The sequence below is a fragment of the Malaclemys terrapin genome, chromosome 2, assembly GCF_027887155.1.
Source record: "Malaclemys terrapin pileata isolate rMalTer1 chromosome 2, rMalTer1.hap1, whole genome shotgun sequence".
Taxonomy (NCBI): Eukaryota; Metazoa; Chordata; order Testudines; family Emydidae; genus Malaclemys; species Malaclemys terrapin.
The window spans coordinates 130,860,823-130,867,926 of record NC_071506.1 but is presented as its reverse complement, the minus strand read 5'-3'; positions in this window follow the sequence as shown (position 1 = coordinate 130,867,926).

The following is a 7,104-nucleotide window of genomic DNA, read 5'->3' as shown; positions in this document are numbered from 1 at the left end:
GGCTTTGCTCACCTGTCCCCGTCGAACCTAGTTTAAAGCCCTCCTCACTAGGTTAGCCAGTCTGTTTTGTTGGGCTAGCAATGTTGGTTAGGAGCATGAAAAAAATCAACCCCCTGACAAAGCTATGCCAGCAAAAGCACTAGTGGGAGTGCACTTATACTGGCAAAAAAAAGTTGTTCTATGTGCAGCTTATTCAGTTTGGGGGAAAATAGCTCTTTGATGCTATAAACTGCGTCCCACCCAGAGGGTTTGCTGGTATAGCTATACAGGCAAACACTTTCTAAACCAGGACTAGAAATTTTTCTAAAAGATATGCTCTACTTCAAACAGGAATTAATTCCAGGAAGGGCGACGGGGTCAGACTAGATGATTGCTGTGGTCCCTTCTGGTCTTAGAATCTGTGTCTCTAGGGTACGTGTGGCCAGAGAGAAACTGCATGGTATTTGCTGTTTATCAATGAAGATGGAGCTCTTTGCCCTGCAGCCATTCACACATCCATTTCACATCAGAGCAGAGAAGCGTCTATGTTCTGTGTCTGTGGCAGCCTTTCACTTTATAAACTATATTACATTTCCCATTGGTTGTTTTTTCATGCTCCAGTGACAGCTGCCCTTTGTGGGCTAGATTAGGGAACAGAAGCCTTTCCTCGCTTGCAAATTTAACCAGTCACTTGCTTAGCGGTTTATCCTCTGGAGATAGGATCAAATTTGCAGCCAGCCTGAGAACTTGCATACCCAATTGTTCACCCACACAGCTGATTGTGCCCATCAAGCTGGCTATACACCCATCTTGCACACGCTATTTCTGAGTTTGAACAAATTGAGTTTGTTGCTGAGATCCAGTCAGACAGAGAAAATAATTTGCTAGCATGTGAGAGGGTACAGGCTAAGCAGAGAAAGTAAGTATACTACATAAGAGTAGGTTAGACAAACACCTGTCAGGGATAATCTAGATAATAGAGGGGACTGGACTAGATGACCTCTCGTGGTCCCTTCCAGTCCTATGATTCTATTATTTTTTATACAACTATTCTAGTCCTACTCATTCAGTTGAATATCTACCTGTCCTTGGGGAGACAAGGGAGTTGGCGGTAAACAGGACTGGAATAGCTCCCCCTGGGACTGAACCTCTTCAGATATACACACCCCTCACAGCTTCAGTGGCATGTCTGCTCAGTGTGGAATTAAAAAGAATCCGTCTGTGTCAGGAATTGATTGTATCTGTCGGTCTCTGTCACTGCAGCAGCTGCAATTTCCTTTTGCCAAAAACAGAGAGTGTGAATGGAAAGAACAGACATGCCCTGTGGCCAGAACACCCTCTGCTGTGGTGCTTTTATATCTGTGACGCATGGCCAGAAAGGGTTAAACATCCTGCAAAATAAATGACTCAAATTCAACCCTTAAAGACATGTGGGGAGATAATGTTTGTGTTTTTGTGTATTTACATACATGGGGTAGTGGTCAACAATGTAATCAACAGTCCCTGTCTATGCTGTATTCTGATCATTCAGAGATCAAAAGAACATCCTAGCATTTAAATAATTTGTAAACACGAGATATCTCTGTATTCATCTCTCTTTGAAATGTATAGCAAATCATCTGATGAAGTGAGTTCTAGCCCACGAAAGCTTATGCCCAAATAAATTTGTTAGTCTCTAACAAGGACTCCTCGTTGTTTAAGCAAATCATCAGTGAATGGTGGAGGAACAGGCAATTGTCTTGTGTTAATTCGTATAGCTAAGTACTGGTGATGGACCCACTTCAAAGACGCTCTGATTAACTATTGTTCCCGGAGGGACTCCGACTTGTCAAAGAAGGCCTGAAATTGTAAAAAAAAATCCTTGGGTCCCAATCCTGTTTATCTCAGATCTGCTTAAGCTTCATCAGGGGAAGTTTGAGTCGTCAGATTGAGATCCCAGTTAAGCTGGAAACACCCTGGATATTAGGGTTACCATATTTAACAAATAAAAAAAGAGGACCCTCCACGGGGCCCTGACCCCGCCCATTTCCCACCCCCCAGCCCCGCCCCAACTCCGCCCCTTCCCCGCCCTAACTCCGCCCCCTCCTCCCCACTCCCAGCCATGCGGAAAGGGCTGCCCGAGCGCTACCTGCTTCACGGTTTGCCAGGCAGCCCCCAGCCCCTGCACCCCCGGCCGGCGCTTCCCCAGCGCAGCTGGAGCCCGGGAGGGGAAGTGCCCAGCCGGGGGCGCAGGGTCTGGAGGCTGCCCGGCAAACCGTGAAGCCGGTAGCGCTCGGGCTTCGGGCAGCCCCTATGCCTCCAGACCCTGCGCCCCCGGCCGGACACTTCCCCTCCCGGGCTCCGGCAGCGCAGGGTCCGGAGGCATGGGGGCTGCCCGAAGCCCGTAGCGCTCGGCTCTTAAACAGAGCCGAAGAGTCAGGGGAGGAGCAGAGCCGCCGCAGCCGGAGGCTCTGCTCCTCCCCTGACTCTTCAGCTCTGTTTAAGAGCCGAGCTGCCCGAGCGCTACCGGCTTCGGACAGCCCTCATGCCTCTGGACCCTGCGCCTCCGGAGCCCGGGAGGGGAAGTGCCCGGCCAGCGGCTGGGGTCCGGAGGCAAGGGGACTGCCTGAAGCCCATAGCGCTCGGGCAACTCGGCTCTTAAACAGAGCCGAAGAGTCAGGGGAGGAGCAGAGCAGCCGCGGGAGGGGAAGTGCCCGGCCAGCATTTTCACGGACATGTTCGGCTTTTTGGCAATTCCCCCCGGACGGGGGTTTGATTGCTGAAAAGCCGGACATGTCCGGGAAAAACCGGACGTATGGTAATCCTACTGGATATGATATTGGACATTGGACTATAACCTATGAACTAAATTCTAAAAGAACTCTTTGCAACTACAAAGCTACCCTGTTTCCCCGAAAATAAGACAGTGTCTTATATTAATTTTTGCTCCCAAAGATGCGCTAGGTCTTATTTTCAGGGGATGTCTTATTTTTCAGAAATGAAAAATGCCTTATTATCGGTGGATGCCTTATTATCGGGGAGGTCTTATTATCGGGGGGATGCCTTATATTACAACGAGAGGCAAAACTGTAAGTAGGCCTTATTTTCGGAGGATGTCTTATTTTCGGGGAAACAGGGTATGTATCTTAACTTCAAGAATTGAACTCACATCTGTATGTATATTGATCTTTTAACCATATTCCCTCTCTTTTCTTTTTTGATAAATTTTAGTTTAGTTAATAAGAATTGGCTGTAGCGTGTTTTTGGGCAAGATCTGGAATATTCATTAACTTGGAAGTATCTGATCTATTGGGATTGGTAGAACCTTTCCATTTATATGGTGAAATAAGATTTTCAGAAATCTTCATCATATTTGACTTGGGTCCTGGATGGAGGCCTGAGACTGGGTTACTCTAAGGGACTATGTTGTTGGCTTCTGGGCAACCAGTAAGGTAATAAAGAAGCTGTTTTGTGCTTGTAGCGAGGTGGTGAGATACTCCACAAGCCCCGCTGAGGGACGAACCTCCCCTAACACCAATGTGGGTGGAGCCACTGGGTCCTGCGCCCGCCCCTCAGAGGTCACGGCGCAGACCTGGAAGTATAAAGACCCGCCTGCAGGGCTCAGTTGAGAACCAGCCACCGGAGAGATCAGACGTCTGTGCTCCCACTTGGGAGACGGCAGCAGGCCGTGGCCAGCCTGAGGACTCACTGGGCCAACCGAGCCTGCCCCGTGCCAGCTACTCCGAGGAGCACTGGCCAAGCTTGCCCCATGCCAGCTACCCCGAGGAGGACTGGCCGAGCCTGCCTCTTGCCAGCTACCCCGAGGAGCAGCCAAGCCTACCCTTCACCACCTACCCGGAGGAACCGATGCTGCTGGAGACCGCTGAGGACACTGGTGCGACCCAGGTACCCTACAAGGGGGAGTCTGGAAGTAGCCCGGGGGCAGCCAATCCCAGTCTGGCTGCAGCACTGCCAGAGCCTATGTCAGTGTGTTGCAGCCAGGATCCCCACTGACAGCAGCGAGTTTCCACCGCTGCTAGGGCCCTGGTCTGGGACGCAGTGGAGTAGGAGGGCCTGCGTCCCCCCTGCCACCCAACCCTTGCGTGGCAGACTCCCCCTTTCCCTGGCCTGGAGAGGCTGGAACCTCTTGCTTATTGACTCAACCCCTGCTTAAGGGCCTGAGTTCCTGACTGTTTGGTTGCTGCCCCGCCCTGACCTAGGGCGTGGGCTGCTACATAACTATTGACTCAGCCCCTGCTTAAAGGCCTGAGTTCCTGACTGGTTGCTGCCCTGCCCTGACCTAGGGCCTGGGCGTCTGTATAGAACTATTGGCTCAGCCCCGGCCTAAAGGGTCTTAGCCCCTAACCGTGTGTTTGCTGTCCCACACTACCGCAGGGCCAGGACTGACCGAGAACTATGGCGAGGCGGTAGGATATCCCACAGCCCCGCTGAGGGACGAACCTCGGCCAAGCCCCATTACGCTGCTGGCTGGGTAAATCTAAGTATTCGAATATCCACCAGCTTTGGGGATTATCTGCCCCATTCTTTGCTGTTCACTCTAATTGAGTGACCTCAGCTGGCCCCGGCTGGGACCCCGGTCACAACATCTCACAAGCTATGGGCTGGATCTGGTCAGTTCCTGGATGAGACACCTCCCTAGAAAACCCAAGTGCTGCAAAGAGCAATATTGGTGGCTCATAAGGGGGTGCTCTTCCTTCTGAACACAATGCTGGCACATTGGGAGAGGCAGGGACGGTGACAGGTATATGCTATCGGAGCTGCAATTGTTCCGATGAAATGCAAAACTGACCTCCTGAGGTCATTAAAATCCTGAGACCCCGTGCAAGCGCCTTATTATTGGTGTCTGACCTAGATTCAGTGCACTTCCATTCTGCCTCCCTAAAGCTTTCAGAGGAATTCAGTATTCTACTTCAGTTCTGGTACTGACCATTTCTTACCATTGCCACTGTGCTGTGCACTGTTAAAAAGCCGCTGAGCTCCAACTCAGAGCTGCATCTCCTGCTGGGGAAGATGATCCCTCGGTATAGTTTGCAGAGTGAACTAGAACGAAAAGTGCTCTTAGAAATTGCATTGCCCTTTAGGGGAGTCAAGCTGGGACACGTATGTGGGGATGCATAAACTGCACAGACTCTGAAGAATCAAGGTGCTCCTGGGAAATTCCACTGCTGCAAAAAGGTTAACCCTGCATTAACCCTTTGGAGACTGGGGATGTCCACATACTTTTCCCTAAGCACCTGGCAATCTGGAAAATGCCTGCAAGTCTATAGGTGGAAAAGCATTCTTGGAAACAGGATCGCACTGTGAACAAGTGGGCACTGGGGTAAAATGGTTGCTCACAGGCACAAGGTCACTACAGACTTGTCCCTGCCACTACCCATTGGCACCAGACAGGGCAGAGTCCGAGCCCTCTAACTTGGACACATCATTGGGTGCATTAATGTCTCTACCTACTACTCCCTTGAAGAGAAGAGGAGATTCTAAGTGCAGCTTTTCTATAAAGTGAAATCCCTGTTAGTGGGATAATAGATCCATGATCTAATTATAACTTTGGCCCAAAGTTTGCTGGAGACCCCATAATGACCTGGATATGAATCCAAAGATCTTAATTCTCCTTAGCCCTGGGACAGTGACACACAAGAGAGCTGAGGATCAAGGAGGCGTTTCGCTGATTCAAAGAATTCAAGGCTGTAAAAGACCTGCTAGACCCTGTCTAGTTCAACCTCACCTGGACCCAGTACAGAATTGTTTTTTACAATCTATTTGTCAGGGCTCTGTCTCATCTGGTTTTAACAGTCCCAAGTGAGGAGGCTCCCACTGGTTCTCTTAGGGGGATGATTTCATGGCCCCATAGAAACTTCGCCATTTAACATTCATGCTAAATGTTCCATTGCACCGTTTTAGCCCATTACAGCAGTCAGTTTAAATAACAAGCTCCTAGCTGATAAGACATTACAATCCCTTTATTTGGCCTTCTCTAATTGACTCCATGAATCATCCAGAGCCACTGAATACAATCAGCTGAGACCTTGGCTTTAATCCGGCCCACAACAACCTATAGACATAAGACCTGAAAGCCCAGACTTCCTCCTGCTTTTCATTGAGCTCCCTGCAGCACGCACAGAGTGGCTGCTTTCATCTGATAAGGTGGGTTATTATTATTAGCCAGCAGAGAGGGACTGGGCTCTGTTGGAGCAAAAGAACAATGACAGAGAGGTAGCTGGACCTGGAGGAGGAGCCTACTGGAACATGGATCCTCTGGGAGGCTAGCTGAGAGGTGCATGTACATCTTCTCCCAATATCGGGACTGTACTTATTAAAGAGTGTGACAACCTCTGGTTTCCGTGAGAAGGAAAAGAAGGCATCCGCACGAATCAATGTCACATCCGTGCCTCTATTACATGCCCAGATTGAACTCAGCAGTGAACTATTCCTGCCAGCCTGGAACTTTAGAGGGTTTTAAATCACTGGTGTAGAGTGATTCAGAGACAGACAGAAAGGCAGGGACCTGAGAGATGGTTTCAAAGAGGACAAGATCAAAGCGTGTGCATCAGCAGGGGGGAGACAGACAGACTGTGGCAGGCTAGTGTGGGGTAGATTCACACCCCAGCTTACCACAAACTCAATGTTTGTGTAGAAAAGCCCTAAGGGTTGGTCGACCCACAGCAGCCATGCGGACTAAGGGAGTGTGATTTCTAAAGCACACTAACATGCTGCATATTACCTGGTCCGTGCAGACCCTGCTGGTGTGCACTAAAGGTTCCCTAGTGCACTTTAACACAGCGCTTTTGGAAACAGTCCTGTGTTAAAGTGCACCAGGGAACAAACACACTAAATGCTAAACCAGGGGCTCGGCAACCAGGGTACAAAGCTTAAACTAACATGTAAGGAAGTTTTATAAGCGAAACAGAAATTAAAGTAGATCCTATTTAGACAAGACTTTGGAGAAATATCCGGAAAAAAACACCCTTCTCATTACAGTATCAGAGAGTCCCCAAAACTCTATTTTGGACATAGAATTCATGCAGTGCTAAAAATATCCCACCCTCTCCAAGCGAAATTAATAGACCACGAAAGCCAAAAGCCCTAGTTACGCAGTTAGGGTCAATGAACAGCTGTTAGAGGTTT